Raw genomic sequence first — 19,119 nt, 5'->3', positions numbered from 1 at the left:
ATATAAACAGCAGAAGTGTGTTGCTGCATGCTGTTTTACATTTAATTTGTTTGTTTAGAAATGTGAGTAACCTTTTAGTTATCCTGTCTTTTAGTTTAGAGCATTGTAAACAAATATGGAGAACCTATGGTTCTACTACTCTAGGCCCTAGTAGGTAGGGTAGACCCAGGCCAAAATGCCTAGCTAGGCCACTAGAGTAGGCCAATCATCATCAGCCTGCCCTGGGCAATTTTGGTAAAAACGTGGTAGGAGATGGATGGGTCGGTGGCAGAAGGAGAGGGAGTAGGCTAGTAACAATGTAATATGAATGATGTCTAGGCCTGAGGAAACTATGGATAGGCCTAGGCTTAAAGTTGTTGTTTATCACATACTAGACATGATTTCAATGCAGAAATGTAGTAATTATAGGCCTAGATAGTAGTATTATTTATTATTAATATTAATTATTATATAACACCTAGGCCCTAGGCCTAAATAAATTCCTGTCACTTGATTGGACAAATGTAGGTCACACGGCATGCAATAGTATGCACTATTAAACGATCGTTTAATAGTACTTTTTTCGTGTACGAAAAAAAAATCTTTTCGCGTTTGGAAAATATTTTGTTTTATACTAAATACTATTGCTTTTTAAATACAACAGTGCCACCTATTTTGTACTTTCGCCACGATTTGAATGTTATGATTGGTTTTTAGGGATGGAAGTACATTTCTGGAGCGTTATATGTACTAATTTTGAACAAAAAGGCATTTAAATTAGCTTTAGATTTTAATTAATTAATGGGAACATCTATAGAGTTCTGCAATGCTGACGTCACGACGGTAGGTGGCGCTGCGTGGACGATAGGTGGCGCTGCGTGGTTGCTAGCCAACCAAAAAATGTGTTCAACCTGCATGAGTGACTACAAGGTCAGCAATGGTTTGGAATAGACTTATTGAAGTAGTCATTTTAAAACTTAATAATTTTCAATAAAACAAACTAAAATTTCAAAAGATCACTAAGTATTTGTTTTAATAATCTATTTATTCTACAACTACAGTTTAAGTCTAAAAAAATCAAGCTAAGGATACATAATTTGATAGAAATAACGCATTTTTTGTTACTATATGGTCCTATTGCGATAACTTTTTTCGTCTTTAAACGGTTAAAAATGTGAAAAATAAGTTGATTCTAATAATTAAAGCGGCCTGCTATAAATCCCAAAATGCATTGCGTGTGGATTGATATTTTTGTTTTTCTTCTGTAATTCACCCACTTTTCAATCGATCGTGAGGCCAAAACAAATGGAAGACTCCTAACTTTTCAGCGAAATTATACCGGGTTTTCCCCAATTTGTATCAACGACTTCTGGCAAAAATAGAAAGACAATTAATGCAGCAACTATACATCGTCAGGCTAGGTATATAGCTAGCGTACGATGTTCGTACGTTACCGATGTTTACCAGCTAGGCCTACAAACTAAGCCTAGCTACGCTAGGCCTAAAGACCGTCCACGAGAGGTCAATCGCCATGAGCTACTTAGGTAGTGCATTGTTTCTCACTTTTTATCATAATTTACCATAAAACGTACATTAAGACAAGGAATGACATGGTTTTTAAGTAATATATATGTATTATTTTTACAAAACGTCACAAATTGTAGGGAAGGTGTCTAGGGAAGGTGTCTTTAAGACTATATCCAAATAATTGTTTATTCAGACAATAGATACAATACACAGTAATCATCATGACAAATGAAAAAATAATAAATACATTTCAAAACAATTAGTCAACAAAATGAATATATTGTTGATCTACATTGTTCGTGTCTAAATTTTGTCTAAATAACTATTTTAATTTGTTTCAGCAGAGTCTTTTCGTTTCTATGGCCTACTGCACGTTCCTAATGTTTGAGCTGAAATATGTTGACACACTGTAAACTGAACTAATTCAACATTTGATTATCCGATTTCATCCAAGCAATACGATGTCATTTTTAATTTCTTTAATATCTCCAAGAAGAGTCAGTGGCATAGAATGTGTTTATAGTAAGTATACATTAATCTGGGATAAATACAAGGTTTGATAGTTGTCTTAGGGGTGGGGATGCATCATTCCAGCTGTCCATCCCCCCCCCCATATATTTTGAGAATAAAATAAAATCAATTTTTCCTTAACATTTATGTTAGTGTATAAAGTTGAAAAAAGTGTGGCATGCCCAAATAATGGTAGTGATATGATGTCATCATATCATACATCATATGGGCACATCACATGTTTTTGTCACATCAAGTTTGATAGTGTATACAGAGCTTTTGACAAAAATTCCTGAGTTTTTCAAAAGTGTTTTTCATGGTAAAGAAAAGGTTGGAAAAAAGTGTTTTTTTGGGAAAGTTTTCAGAGAGTTGGCTATTTGGTGAGACAATTTGGAAGGCTTTTTGTGTTTGATATTTACTAATTCTTAAATGGAAAACAAGTTGATACTGATCCTACTGAGGATTTTGAAATACATTTTAAGTATTTTTTTATAAACTTGATCTTGGAGCTAATGATACACTAGTTTGAATTTTTTTCTATGAAATTATTACCACAATATTATTTATTAATGTATTTAATAATACAGTACATACCCAAAAAGCTTTGCAATTTCTTACTATTTTACTTTTATCGTTTTGATTTTCAGCTTTTTGCTTATTTTATTTGTATCCATTAAGAACCAGCCACTGATACATACGCATTGTCATTTTTTCAGTAATTTGCCTTTTGATTTTAATACACTTTCACGTCGTTACACACACTGAGGTGCATACCATACAAGAGGTGTTTACACAAAGCATTCATGCATTTTACATTACCATAAATTAGTGGTATTTTTAAACTGGCCTTTATTGTGCATTAACTAAAACTTAATGAATACTGCGAGGGCGAAAATTGTTCATTAACGGCAACAAACAAAGATAACTTTCAGTCCAATTAAATGGCTTCCCATAGGGATTTCATTGTAAATAAAGATTATGATACAATTATATACAATGGCAATAGTCTTCTAAAACATTAAGCTCATCCTGATTTTTAACAGATTCTGCAAGGGTATCTTGTCAATTGGATTGATTTGATAACAATCATACTCAGATTTAATCCTACCCTGTTGGGATATAATCAAATTCCTAAATGCTGAGTACACTTGCTTGTCAAGAAAAATTAACCATTTTGATAGGTCAAACCAATATATGTTGGGTATAAAAGTAAAGGAGTTTATTCCTGAGTTGGATGTTTCAAATTAGCTTACAGCTGTGTCCCAAAAAAAAAAAAACTGTTGTATGACTATTTTTTGCTTTAAATTACAATTTTTCCAGGTAAATATTTTGGGCTTTTTTTTGGTTAACTAATATTAATAATATGACATTAAAATTGCATATTCATCCAAAATATATATATATATACTGTGTATATTTTTCAGGGGGACCATACATTTTTTTAAAAAAGAAAGTTGCTGTTCTATTCTTTTGAATAGACCTATTTCAATTGAACTTTTCTATAATTAACATCTGTACATGATCGAAGTAAAAAATATTATATAAAAGATATCCATGGTAATTGGGAGCTTAAGTGTGATCTGACAGTGCCATTAATTCAGTTATTTTAAGAAAGTTTTTAAGGACTCAGAAGTACTTAGTCGGGTTTTACATTTTAACATTTATTTATATCTCAATCTGGGCTTACATTTAATGCATACTCAATGCCTCTGTTTATATGCTGTATTCAGCAAACCAAATTTACTGATGTTTGACCTTTTATTTTTGGTGATGAATAAATAGATTGATTACTATGTTATAGCTTTAAAAAACTGTTTGTACTGTGTAACTAACATAAGTACAAACAAATACTATAGATTATTTCATATTTTAATCCCGCCAAGGAGGTATATGTAAATGATCGCGTGTGTTTGTTTGAGCAGGATTACTCAAAAAGTAATTACAAGATCTTTACCAAAATAAATATACAGATATGTGGTCAAGGACCATTCCATTAAAATTTGAGACCATTTGAGACAATGGTCCTAATTCTGGACCACTTTTTAGTATACTTTTCAGACTTGCTGGTGTTAAAAGATAGGACAGAATTTTTCAAAAGCCGGTGAGCAGTCTTAAAGTAACAAGTAAACTGAAATTGCATTTTCTCAAAAACTACTTGTCCAAAAAACTTTATTTTTGTACAAGAAGCAAGAATTATAATTTGTGATCAAGCAAGTCACGCTGGCAATCAATCGAGTTATGAGGCGTCACATCATTTTCCCGATGGATAGGGAAAATCAAATCCATTCAACAACACTTTTTTAGAAAATACAGATTTCCTAATATTCTTGGTGCGATAGATGGCACTCATGTTGCTATAAAAGCTCCATCTATCGATGAGCATGTATATGTAAATAGAAAAGCATACCACTCTATCAATGTCCAAGCGATTTGCGATTCAAATCTTAAGTTTTTAGATGTGGTTTTATTAAGTATCCCGGTAGTAGTAGTCATGACTCATTTATTTTGAGCAACTCAACCATTGGACGTCGTTTTCAGGATGGATTGATTCCTCAAGGATTTTTGTTAGGTAGGCCGGGCCGAAATTATAGCCTATAATATAATAATGTAACATATAATAATATAATATCTTATGACGTCAAGTTCTCATAGTTTCCTTGTTTCAAAATTAATTTTAAAACAGGCGGTTTAAAATGTAATGTATATAGGCCCTAATAATATAGTAGGCCTACTTATAACAAATTAAATATAATAATATTTAAAATGTTCAAAATGTCTCACATTTAATTAACGTAATGATTTATTCTTTTAGGCGATAGTGGGTATCCGTTACGCGAGTGGTTAATGACACCAATCAATAATCCAAATACAGAGGAGGAACAACATTTTAACAACAGACATGCACAGGCAAGAAATGTCATTGAAAGGTGTTTCGGCGTCATGAAAAGTCGCTTTAGATGCGTTCATCGCAGTGGTGGTACTCTGCAGTACAGCCCAAAACGTTGCTGCCAAACAATAATGGCAGTTGCAATTTTGCACAACATGACAATCCACATTCCCCTCTTGCCCAACGAAGAGCTACCAATGAACGGAGACAATGTCAATGATGTCATGATGAATGATAGACATGCTGAAGCAAACGCAATACGTCGGCAATTAATGGTAAATTAGCGCAATGAAAAGCCTCATAAAACACACACAGATATAGTTTATATGAGCGTTTATATTTGTTATTAATCTGCTGTATCGGTTAATAAAACGGTTGATGATTTTATATATATATATTTAAATATTATTATTTATATTAATATATTTATTTATAATCTATATACATTTGATGAACAATTGATAAAATATAAAACTGTTGATATGCCTAAATTTCGTTCTTCTTTGCTTTCTCAATTTGTAACCTCTCCTTTCGATTTGCAATCTCTCCTTTTCAATTTGTAATCTCTGCTTTTCTATTTCTAAACGCTCCTGTTGGACTCTTCATAGCTCTAGCTCGGAATTGATTGTCGTAGTAGGCCTTGATGCGGACGTCTTTGCAGATGGTGTATTGGTGATGCATCCTATCACGTCTATCCAAGAGATTTCGCCAGTCCCATTTTCTGTTAATCAAAATATTTAATAAATGATGGACGTTCTGGGTGGACGGTATTATTATTTTATATACGCATAGTATATAATAAAATTAATAAAACATTACCTTCATCATAAGTTGTTATGTTGTCATCGGTGCTTTTGATACCACCATCGATGCCATAAATGGCGGCATCACCAATAGTGGCCAACACCTTCTGGCACTCTTCATCTAGAGGTGCAGGTCCAGCCCCTCCACCTGTCTTTACCGTTTCCATTCCATACTTTAATATTTGACCACTTTTTCTTAAGTTCCTCGATACTCCGAGGAACTTTTGACACGGCAGCAACATCCATTGACACACCCTCCCAAGCCCGTTTTTTTTATTGTCCTGTAATTACGTTGCTTAATCTGCCGTTAATTACATTTTTCCTTTTAGTGATTCCGTCAATTAATGCCGATATCTCCGATGCTGTGAAATTAACATTTCTTTTTTTTTCTGCCTTTTCCATCCTTGTAAGTATAATATTCAGCGGACATACGTTATTACCAGTAATTACAAACGAACGAACGAACTAATGTGACGAACGAAAATTATAAATTATAAATCAATCAATCGAACGCAAAACGTTCTCACGCACGTGCGCGCAATTATTCTTTGCTGAAAGTATTTCTAGTACGCGCTTTGCCCATCGATAATTTACTAATTATCACCGTCAAATTTGCAATTACATTTTTAAAAATATAAGAAAACGTTGAAAATATTATGTTGATCCTATACTTTACATGCATTAATAGAGACAAATTTAATGTCGTAATTTTTAGTAACTAGCGTGCGCCCTCTATTATTTGGATATTAAGATATATTGTTATAGCGCCGCCAACGAAAATGACGATCGATCGTCGTCGCTAAGAGAAATGTGTAATATGCACACGTAAGCAAAGATTTTTTATCTTAAGACCAAAATTGCTGCCCTCTATTGTTGGAGTGTAGTTAACGTTGCGCATGCGCCAAGTAATATTTGCCTAAGACAATTTTTATGCTAAGACATTATTTGCTTAAATATTTCAGCTTAAGCAAAAATATAAGCAAATATTGATAAATACCAACCCTGAAGCTTATGTAGGAGAATTTTACAGTAGGCGGAGGTATGCACTCTCGGAGTGGCTTTCTAGTTTGAGTATGCAATTATACAATTGTGTCAATGTAAAATCAGAGTAAGTCAGTGTGAAGTATTCCCTTAACCAGCAATTTCTGAACACTTTGAGTTATTACATAATAATAAACTGTCAAAAATTACTATTGAAAAAACAAATGCATGTTAAAGCTTGCATACAGTATTACTTTTTGATAGTTAGTGTATTTCTTTATAGACTTTTTAATTCTTGGTCCTTTACATTGATGGATTTTATATACAAGTGACAAAATTTACTGCAATTTGAAAATGTTAATACAAGGCAACTTTCAAAGTTCAGGTAGATGGCTATTATGTTTATAATGTAGCATAGGTATTTGATAAAATATTTGGTACTATTAAAATGATAGTACTAATAGTGCAGCTATCAAGAAAACCAATTTATAAAGAATAAGAATAATTCAACATATTAGTGTATAATTGCACAATTATTTGAATCGTTATTTGATAACTTTGCAATAATTACACTAAATAATGATAATAATTACTTTAATATCAAATCTATAGCATTTATTTTAATGAAAATATAAGTGTGCTGTAAGTATTAAAAAATTAATATGGATAGGCCGTTATTGTAGTATAATTTTACGATCTATTTTGGAAAATGTCCTATAATAAATATAGTACAAAAGAGTGGTCTGACTGTATGAAATATCGATCACTGTTATTGTTTATTATACTGTGTTTAGAAGAAAAATTGTTGTTGTTAATATTATTAATAGTACTATCGTCATACACAATTTAAAAGGAAAACCACAAATTTCCTGATTTGTCCCATGAACAAAAGACCATTTTCTAATGATAATCCCTCACTTCAAAATGGTTTATCCCAACATTCAAACAGTTACCGTTCATTCCATTAGTAAACGACAGAACGGAGGAATGCTCATTTACACGGTGGGATGAAAACATCTATAAGTTTTCAACATTTGTACTGATGTGTATTTAATCTATTCTCTCTCCGATTTTCAGCATTTTCACCTTTTAGATCATTTGTGTCTTATCTGCAATTCTAGGTCCAATATCGTGAGTTACCACACTTTTGTTAACATTGCATTCACAATATTCATGTTTCAAGTAAATCATATTTATTAATGTTATTAATGTTTTGCATGTTATAACGACTTAATTTCTATTTTAAATTGTAGGCTATATTGGATAAACGACATCTATTTTTTTGTCTTGATTATAAAAATTACATATTTATTTAAAAATATTTTGCATACAAAAGCTTTTTATAGATTGAATTAATTACTATTTATTTTATGCTGACTGGAGTGAGGGCAATAACAATGAATGGTATTTTATAGAATAGTAGTTTTTTATACAGAAACAACAGTGTTAAGTGAGAGGATTGTTTTACTTGTAATATTTGATAAACAGCCTAAAATGTGTTTAGAATTTTATCTTTGTTATTTTCACATCCTCCTCATTCAATTTTGGAACCCTTAAAGTAAATACTTACTATATAAATTGTATACATACTTACAGTACTATATAATTTTGAGGTGTGTACAGTAAATGGTGAATATTCTTATAATCTTCATTGTTTGGTACGTCACATGACTAAAACTGTAATATTAAATCCTCTCATTTCAAATGAGATGAGAAACTAACTAACTACCTTTTTTTTGCCTAAAAAGAGACCTACTGAAATGCTACTCTTTGGAGTTCAAATTTATACTCATGACCTAATTTTAAAATCCTTATAAAATATATTTCCACCGTTCTTTACATATTTAATTTAAATAAAATTTATCGTTTAATGATTAATAAATGCTTAAAACCAGCTGTTGCATATGCAGCTTTAAGAATCCATCCAACGGGGATGAATTTCTAATTTACATTAGTAATTGGTCTTTATCTCTGGGGAATCAAGTCTTGGTGAAATGCAAGACTTTATACATTGTATTAATCTAATGAATGTAAAAATGTGATTCCCCATGCAGTTCTATGATGCGCTTGTTCAGTAAACAAAAGCTAGCGGTAACACCACATCTCATTCAAGCACTTAAAGTTGCTGTCTAATGTTATCCATTATGATCAGCTCATTTTACCTGAAAAGCTGAAGAACTTCGGGAAAGGTTACGAATAGGGCAGTTGTTCTACAACTAGCATAGCTACAGTACCCCTAGCAACCACTAACTTCTAGTCATTGCCAGACGAAGACTTTCAAGTCGAAACTGTCAATTGTCATACACTTACTTATTCATGAATGGTTTAACGTAAAGAATTTTATAGTTACGATAGTTAATATAAACACCAGATGAAAACATTTTCGAAACATTATGAAGGAAGGTATTTGTAATGGTAAGGGATATATCAGACTAGCATGTGAGAGGTATGGGTTCAAGACCTGTCTGTGCCCAGATTACTTGTATCCTTAAGCCTGTCGATGTTGAGAGTTGCGGTAAATAACAAAATGAATAGAATAGAAACCAAAGTTAAATTAAATGGCACAACAAAAAAAACTAATTGAGAATAATAACTTAAACAAATATAAATGTTACCCTGGTATTTTTTAATCTGTAAATATTAAATGTAAACCTTTCGAAAGCTGGCAATCAATCATTGTTTTAAAATTATGCCGGATAATACTTAATGGCACAATACACATGCATCTTGTGAGGGATATCAATCAAATATGAAGCAAATGTTACAACCATTGTTTTACCATAGCAGTGACTGACCACTGTTTTCTCCTTATATGTATAAAAGGTGAACTTGGCTAAATTATTGAGTGATATTTCATGCCTAGCCATCTTCAATCCTTTATTAATGATTCATATAAAGGGAAGAGCAGCCACTCAGACCAGGTCAATCAATCAAGGTCAATTTTAATCTAAAATAATTTTTTTTAAATTTATGAAATACTGTATATACTGTATAATCATATACCGTAGAGTAGAACCTTCCTTTAGGATATCCCTATTCAGTGGACATTCCTATTAGGGTGACACTTTCTTGTGAAATTTATACTACTACTAGGGAAAAATACAGTACAGACTATTCAGTGGACACCCCTACTAAATGAACACTTTTTTGTTCCCCAAAGGTGTCTTTAGAAGGGGTATAGTAATAGTATTAAATTGATAATATTATTTGGTATTAAAACCAGTATGATATACAGTAGATAGATTATAAATTGGTCTTATGTAATATTCTGAAATTTTGACTGATTTGGATTTATATCTGCAACTTTTAAATTAAATGTTTTTTTGTTCTATATAGTAATTTAAAATCTTGTTTAGGTGTAGAAAGAATTCTGTTCCTGTATAAAAAAGTCATATTGCTTTAAATAATTATGATTTGTTTCAATTAATGTTACTGCAGTCATTTGCCCTGAAATTGTTTATACTTTATTTCAGTAAATGGAGTGAATAATTAACAAACATACTTTCTTAGATTTCTTGATTTATGAATTTAACAAGAAATGTGACATGTATTATTATATCTTTGTTTAGTGATTATCAATTTACAGCATAAATAGCTTTTCTATCAACGTTTGTGGCACACATTTCATTTCTTAAGAAACTTCTATTAAGACTTCTATTACTTTAGTGTAACAATACTTCTCTTCAACATTTTTTCTATTATTTAGTATTACATTTTTGGTACATTATTTCAATAAAAAAAATGATTTGTATCAATTAGGTGTTTGGTTTTTGATAGGAATCGGAAACATATGGTACAGTATGTCTTTTGGTAGGGTCACTCGTCGCAAGCTAAAAGCTTTACAATAGCATTAGTGTAAATCTAATGCATACCTTTCTTTAAAAAAAATGTAAATTGCAATATATTAATTTCCTGCTGTCAAATACAATGCCATAATTTGTTACTGAAATTTGTTTTTCCCCCAGGAGTACTGTTTACAAAAGATGGCATTCACCCCAGGATAGCATGGCAGGTTCATTAATTGCAAAGAATCTAACTAATCAAATATATAATATGTACTAAAAAATAATTCTATAAAATTCTATAAAAAAACACCTTTGGTACCCAAAAAAAAGTATCCCCTTACTGTAATTGGGGTGTCCCCTGAATAGAGATGTCACATCCCCTGAATAGGGGTGTCTCAAGTATTAATGTAATTAAACAAGGCAATATACTGTACATGGCTGTAGTCGCATGCTCAAATTTGAATTAGTGTTTACCGATCAACTGACCAACCGACCGACATAGTGAGCTGTAGAGTCGCTAAAAACTATATATAAATACTTTGATTCATCAAATTGGTGTTTTTCACAGGCCGTTTTAGCTTTATGGAGTAATCTATTAAATGATTAGGAGTGTCATTTTTTTAAATAGTTTATTATAGTATAATTGTTTTTAATTAATAATTATTGAAATAGGTTACAAAATCTGAACTACAAATAAAGAAACAACTTAAAGTTTTCGTATCTCAAGTAAACTAACCAAGCACGTCATGCATAGTGGAAAGACTATGTAACGTCATACATTCCAAAACAAATGAGTTATAATTCTTTCTGTAATGTACAATACCTATTAGTATTATGTGTCCAACAATTTAGTGATTTTATCATTGTCAAAAATGAAATATTAGTATGACTTATATTTCTGCAGTTTTCTTTGTGCTGTTTATTACTTGTATACATTAATGTCACTCAAATACAAGTACTAGGATCAAAACAAAAATATTCAGGTAGTATTATGAATATATTTTTTTAAATTACAAAAGTAAAATGTTTTCTGAATATTTTTCAGAAAACTAAATAAAAATGAGTTTTAGTCAATCATTGGGACATTTTTAAAATTGTTATCTTTCTAAATTATAGTCTTACCATGGCATGGACCATTTTATTTAATGTAAATAAATAATAACAAAGGAGAATAAAAACAGTTAAATTAAACTTAAAACTTAAAATTTATTTTAAAATATCCATTTAAGCAGTTTGATTAACAATTTAAAAACCATCAAATTTTAAATTTAATCATTTCTAGGTCAACTCATCACATTCATTATACTGATGTTGAATAGCATAAGTAATTACTTGTCATTGTTTAGATGTATAGAATAATGCATTATTATGTCATTTTCAGATTATCTCTTCTTGCAGTACTGCTGGCCTGGTGGGAAATACAGCATATGTTTTTACATTGGTTGTGCCAATTCTCTTTCAAATTAACTCCCAATTCCAATATATATTGTATTACATAAAACCCCTTTGAGAATTCATGATCCTTTTAAACTTGAGAATTGAAATGTAATTCATTGAATGGATTTGACTTGCGGCTGCAATGGTATTTTCAATAAAATGCTTCTATAAAAAATTCTTTTCAAAACTGTATTATTCTAATTGACTTTTCAAATTAATGGTGATTATATAACTACTTTCAAATGGTATTGAGCTACAGTATGATAACCCAGGAGTAAAATAACATGATCTATGGAGATAACGAAAGCTTATTGTTTAATCTAACATAAAAGAATCAAACTTGAGGTTAAAAATAAAATACACCCTGATGCTAAAGTTGATCAACCTCTGTTGTTATTATTACTATTGTTATTATATATTCAATATATAATTCATCTCCAGAATGCTGACTGGACATCACTGATTTCAGCTTTAATCCAGTGTGTTTGCAGCTTACAGTATGCCACGTGCGCTCGATTTTAGTTATTTTTAGTTTTTTAAGAATCAGGGGCGGTTTTTTTTGACAGTGCGATTTCAGTCAGGAGACTGTTCCAATCGTTCAATGTCCTGGGCATTGGAAAATCTGTTTATATAAGTCTAACTTTAATATAAGCGTGTGTTTACTCTTTACAGTTTATGTGTGTGTAACATAACAGTGTGTGTCTACCCTGATTAGCACAGTAGTGTTTTTATGATGTTTTTATTTAGTTTTTGTTAATTAAATTATCTTGGCAGTCCACTCTCTTTTATATTTGTTCTAGTTTATTTAGTTGGTACTTGACCTCACCATAGTTTGTGAGTGCCACCATTCCAAAAGTGAAGCTTGTCAAATGAATTACTATAATTAACAATATCATGTCATGATCCCTCTGGGGTGTAAATGATCACTAACTTTTAACACTGTAAAAAAGATATTTGTCCTATTCCTGAGAAGAATCTGTGAGTTTAGTGTCATTTCAATCACCACAATAAAAAATAAAATTAGCATAAATCTAACCTAGCTTTGCCTAACCTTGCTAATCTAGGTACCTAATCTACCGGATTGTTAAATGTTTAACCTTGTTTCTGTTATTTTGCCACCAGCACTATCAGGAGAGTCTTCTATAGCGATATTTTTTGCTTTTTGACAATCCGCCAGGATAGTTTCTGCGTTTTTTCTATGCTTGTTTTGCTAATGTTACTTATGCTTTTTGTATTATTGTTATTATTTATCTGGATAATAAATGAATATGAATATGAATACCTGTACAGTATGAAAAATGAATCATTATTTGTTTTGAAACACTATTTATGACATGTTTATTACTGTACTAAACAATAGTATAATATTTAACTGCTTAAGTACACAAATAATTGATGTTTGTGTTAGTTGATGAAGTACTTTTACTTGTCAGTCATGATTTTAGATGTTTGATTTCACAATATCATTCCACCTTGAAAGTCTCTCTTCTTCATTGAGTAGCAAAAATAACTTATTTCATCCATAAATCAATTTAAAATATATTTTAACAAGAAAATAATAATATACTAAATTACTATTACTATATTTTCTTTGTATTAATAATATTTCATATTATAATAATGGTACAAGAACTGGTACACCAATATTCAACGTTGAATGTAATCAAAACTAATCTCTTCATTGAGTAGTAAAAAAAACAACCTATTTTTTCCATAAATCAATTTAGAATATATTTTTAACCAGAAAACAATACAAAACTCAAAGCCTTTTTCTTTGTATTAATATTTCATATTTATAATTAATGTATAAGAACTATTATTTTAAAGTGGCACATGTTATCCGGTTGATATATTACTTCAATAATTCAAAGTGCAAATGAGGTCAAATAAAAGTATTTGCTGTATGGTCTGTGTGCAAACAATTGGCTTTTATTGATCACATAAGAAGTGTTTTAATTTAATTCGCAGGCATGAACTGACAATAGGCTGTACACTATCAAACACTCTGGAATTTATAGGATTATTTCTGGTTATTTTACTTATTTTAACCATTTCTCGTAAACAGGTGGAATTTAAATTTAATTGCTGTAGAAAAGTAAGGGATGTTTTTTTTCATTTGTAGGCCTACTGTACTATAAGATAGCAATAACAGTATTATTTGATAGTTCAATACTGTAGTGTACGTATGATACAGAAAAAATTCAGTGTTATTGTATACATATTCAATTTTTATAATGCCATGTTGCCAGATCTTTTTTTTTTCTTAATTGTTTGATAGGTTAGGTTCAAATAATTATTATTAATGTACAACTGTCAAACCTGTAGTTATTTTATTAATAAAATGTTTCTTTTGTTGTTGAAAATATTATTAATATTAACCTCCATGGTTGTACAGTATACTGTATTAAGCCTGATCTACTTTATATTTTGTTCTATCCATACTAGTATAGTGGTCTCAAAATTGAGGTGTTTTTTTTTACTGAAAATAAAGTTTGATCTTTTCATTTAATATTAATTAGATTATTTTAAATTGCAGTTTCTCTATGTATGAATTTACCCTTTGTTATTGACATATTTCATTATAGGAAATGTGTTCATTGTTACATATTTTTGCTTACCAAAAATCAATAAAGTTGTTATGGTAGTGTTAACAAATCAAGTAGATAATATTGGCTTGTGCAAAGGTAAAGTAGTTGGACCCAATGCGCTTGCAAGTGGTAAAAGGTATAAAGGTAGAAATATGAGCATGACTTAAAGGCCGAGTTTGTCGACACAATTGCGTGCTCATTTTGAACGCAGATTAATTTATTGCGGTCTACTGTTATTATCGAAGCAAACATTACTAATGAGAAATAGCATTTAATTTGATTCTTAAAAATCAGCAAACTACCAAGACTTAATGAAATTGTGAGGAAAGGAAAATTGTTTGAACATCAAATGAAGATAAATTAATCTATTGTATAATAGATGTACAATAGTTTGTTAGACTTTGTACAGAGAGCACTCTATTTCTTCCAAAACCATGGGACCAATAATCATGCCATTTCCCTGAAGTACAATATTTTAACAGCAATTTTCCACTTTTTTAAGCCAAGGCCAACGAAAATATATAAGCCTACTTTATACTGCCCTCCCTGATTTTCAAGCCGCGCTGATTAAATCGTAAAATTGATTATCGCATGTATACATAAACAATTTTATTGCCTTAAATGGTTTTCTTGAAGTTGAAAATGTAGTTATTCATTTTTTCCTGTTTTAACGAGTCAGTGTTTATTTCATAATGGTAGCACCAAAATGTCGAAAAATAGTACTTTAAGAAAATAAATAGATAAAAAAACACCCTCCTTCTCCTGAAATTTATTCAGGGGTTGATGCTTGGTACAATCGCTAATGTAGAAAACGCCAGCTATAATGTTGAAACAACCGCTAATGTAGTAAAACATCCAGCTAATGTAGAAACACCAACAGCTTGTGTAGTAAATAAAAATCAACACCAGCTAATGTAGAACAGTCAACAGCTAATGTAACGGAAATTGCCTCACAGCTAATGTAATTACTATAGCCAGCTAATGTAGAAAATATTATATATTTTACAAATCTATGTCTAAATCATGTGCAAATGCATCTCTAATTAGCTATCAGTATATCCACCTCTTGTAAGCGACCGACTTTCAAAAAACGGCCGTTTCGTAAACTCCACCACAAGTGTATTTTTTGTTTGGCCCAATGTCTTTGAAACATCCAAATGCATCAACATGAATTTAGGCAATTCTCGGCCATTTTTACACATTCAGGTCACAAAGATGTCCATTGGTTTCAGCAATAGATTAATTATATTTACCATACCAAATTTTACAAATTTGATATCCAGCTTCAATGACAAAAAACCTTCCATGAATAAAATGTTTGAATAAAATATGATAATAGATAATCTGTTGAAAGTTCATGTATGTTTATTTTTATGTTTATTTAATTGGTAAGTGTAGGCCTACCACATGTCATGATTCACACTCATGCTACTATGTTTTCACTAAATTTTAGGGGCATAACAGCTATGAGCGCTCACTGGCGAAACCCAAGGAACCCGGAGTTAGGATCACTGAGCAGGGCTTCGGAGAGGAATAAAGCATTAAAATAGGTCGAAATAGATGAAATTTACTAAATCCTCCAGCATTGGAAGACCATTAATTTCATCACTTCTGGAAAAAAAAACTTCATGTGTTAAACTATATTTATGTTTTCAAATCAATATGGTTTTAGGGCAATATAATGTTCTTTCGGTCTTCATAAATTTAACTACTACTTCAGAGGTACATTATTTCCTTTTCCATAGAAATACATAGCAACATGAACATTTACTAAAAAAATGAAAATGCTTAGCAGATGTTATTATTATCTTGTTGAGGAAGTCGGAAAAAGTCAAAAGTTCTTGAGATTGGAACACAACAAAGCTCTTTACTTTAACCCTTGGCACTGCTTGCAAGGAATGATAAAAAAAAAAGTTTAATGTTTTACTCTGGTTTTAATTATGTTATTCTTTAGGCTTAGGAATAGGTCATCCAGATTCCCAACAGTCTAGTACTTAGATTAGCATACCCATAGGAGAAATCCTCTCTCTCTTTTACATTATATCAGGTACTGTAGGCCTACTGTACATGATTTGTGACTGATATTCATGTTTATCTGACAGAGGCCTACAAAGATAGTTTGTTTATTGTATATCTGATTGTAGAGTTTTTATTTACGTTATGTGTTAATAAATTACTTGGTGGTATACCATCTTTAAAAACCTTTATAAAGTTCAAAGCAATTACAGTACAATAATCGCATGCGATGTATGTCAACTGGAACCAGTCAAATGATGGCATGATGTTCTCAATAGTGAGGACTGCTAACATAGCAAGTAGGCCTAAATATTACTGTTTTTAAAAGTCCTATTAGGATTGTAAAACATTAGGGAGGTTTCTAAACCTTATGAAAACAATTTTTAAAAAACTTTGAGATGATCTTCCTTTCATATTCATAAAACATATTCGTGTTGGTATATGCATTCATAATCATAAGTACAAAACGAATATAGTTTTTGATGTATTTTATCACATTTTGCATTGAATAAAAAATGAATATTATTATTATGGATATTAACATAGATAATTTATTAAAAGTAATACTAAAAGTATGAGGTAATTTTCACGAAAATTTTCAGATTTGTTGTAAAAACCATACGCTGTAGGCATTTTTGTGCTTAAAAACCACACAAGCCTAATTGAATGTGATAATTTAATTTAGAACAAATAAGACAGGAACTTTAATTGTCACAAGAGATCAGAGGGCATAACCTCATGTATTGTGCAAGACATCCCTCAGTGTAAACTTTATTAATATTCTGAATTCATAATAATGTACTTAAGTTTTATTTTAATTAATAATTAAATGACATTTTGAACCATAATTGATAGTTTAACTTTGAGAGCTGAAGTTTTATGTACTTGTGCTTTGACCAATGAAGAACTTGATTATAAGAAGATAATATTCAGTAGCCAATTAGAGAAGAGTTAGTGTTAGTCAATTATAACATGGGTGACTGATTGGTCATGACCTCAGTCTGGCCAAGTGCACTCACTGTCTGCTGTTTTAGTGTCCTCTCTGGACATTATATAAGTGGCCAATTGGGTCCTGTACTTTTCCTATCTGTAGTCTATACTGGATACATGCTGATTTTTTTCTCAGCTTAAATGTAAGTATTATATTCCTAGTTAAATTATTTTAACATATCTTCATAGTGAATTTTATTTATTATCATTATTGTGGAAGTTGTATCATTACTGTTGTTAATATTGACTCATGAACATTCTCCAATTTGTGTCAATTTGCTATTAACATGATATATGACCTTAAATATCAAATTTAGTGAGAATTTTACACCTACTATGAGACTATTTTATAGCCTCACAGTCATGTATCATCTTGGCACAAATCTTCAAAAGCTGAGTTCTCAACTTTCTAAAATTAATTTCAGTATTCTTGTTAAAAAAATGTCTGTAGTAAATAGAAAATGTCAGTAGTTTTTTACACATAGCGTCTAATAGTAATTCTGTATATGCACACATGTTTCTGAGTATGCGTAAAAATATTCAGACTTGATAGTACATTGTACTTACTAGGTGTGTCATGAAAATGAAAGGCCACGTCTGTATGTCTTAACACGTGTTCCCTGTCCAATGTTGTTGTAAATTCTCTTATAACTTACAATTGGCGCTCAACAAATGTTGGTCTGACTGAAATTTGCGTCCTTCCTAAAATGTTAACATTTTTTTTATTGAGGGGTACATTTAAGTTTTTTTTTTTAACTTGCAAGTAAAATAAAGTAAAGTAATTATTTCCATAGTAATTATCTTCTTTTCCCGTACATCCGTAATTGGGCCGAATTGTAGGATTGCAGACATTTCTGTAGTGCTTGAAAAGTCTGCAGTATAGAAGGCTATATATAAAGTAACAAGAATAATTTAACTATCAGTAATTGTTAATTGTAATAAAATACCATACTGTAGCATATTCGCCTGTCTTCACAAAAATAGAGTTTTAGTTTGGTGGTTAAGACCATGGATCCCTGGATCCAGGGTTCAAATCCTGCTTGATCTTTTCTCACAACAAAAATAACTGTCAGGCCTTGGCATCTTATGTGTTTGTCCTGTGAATGGATTGTCACCTGCTATGTATATTATCGGGACAATAAAACATATTGAAAACAGTCCCTATAATATTAATAAGTTTTAAATTAAAAAGTCAATTTTTAGTATTATTTCATTGTTTTTCTAATAATCTAATTGCATTTAAAAATCTTGAGTGACTGTAGAACATGTCATCTGTTAAAATTTAAGGAAATGCTCAGGGCCAGTCTTTCAATGGTGTGATGCCTGTATGGCCTATGATTCGCCAAGAACTATAAATTAAGTACCTCGGATCATGGAGGTAAACCTCCATGCTCAGATTTAAGAATTCTAGTGTGCATTTAAAATGAATTTTACTCACAAGTTTTAATACTCTTTCAAAAAAAGAACTTCACAAACTTTATGTATATGAAAGGTGGAAAAACACTATTAAATAAATAATAGAAATAAATAGTATATACAGTACAGTACTGTATATTTTTATACAATCATTTTTAACAATGTCAATGTAAAATATTTTATCATGACGCTTGAAGACG

General features: G+C 30.8%; 2 protein-coding genes across 2 annotated transcripts in view; one reads left to right on the top strand and one right to left on the bottom strand.

Moving 5' to 3' along the window:
* Positions 1–19,119, bottom strand: part of LOC144846199 (T-complex protein 11-like protein 1) — a 207,238-nt gene that overhangs the window by 156,448 nt on the left and 31,671 nt on the right. The window lies entirely within an intron of this gene.
* The window catches only part of LOC144846094 (band 3 anion transport protein-like), a 43,235-nt gene continuing 26,105 nt past the window's right edge, over positions 1,990–19,119 (top strand). Inside the window, exon 1 of the mRNA XM_078703521.1 lies at positions 1,990–2,028. The gene's annotated coding sequence lies outside the window, so the exon portion shown is untranslated. The remainder of the gene's footprint in view (positions 2,029–19,119) is intronic.

The sequence above is a fragment of the Antedon bifida genome, chromosome 1 (assembly GCF_963402885.1).
Source record: "Antedon bifida chromosome 1, ecAntBifi1.1, whole genome shotgun sequence".
Lineage (NCBI taxonomy): Eukaryota > Metazoa > Echinodermata > Crinoidea > Comatulida > Antedonidae > Antedon > Antedon bifida.
Note: the sequence above shows the minus strand (reverse complement) of the source record. Positions and strands in the feature narration are given on the sequence as shown.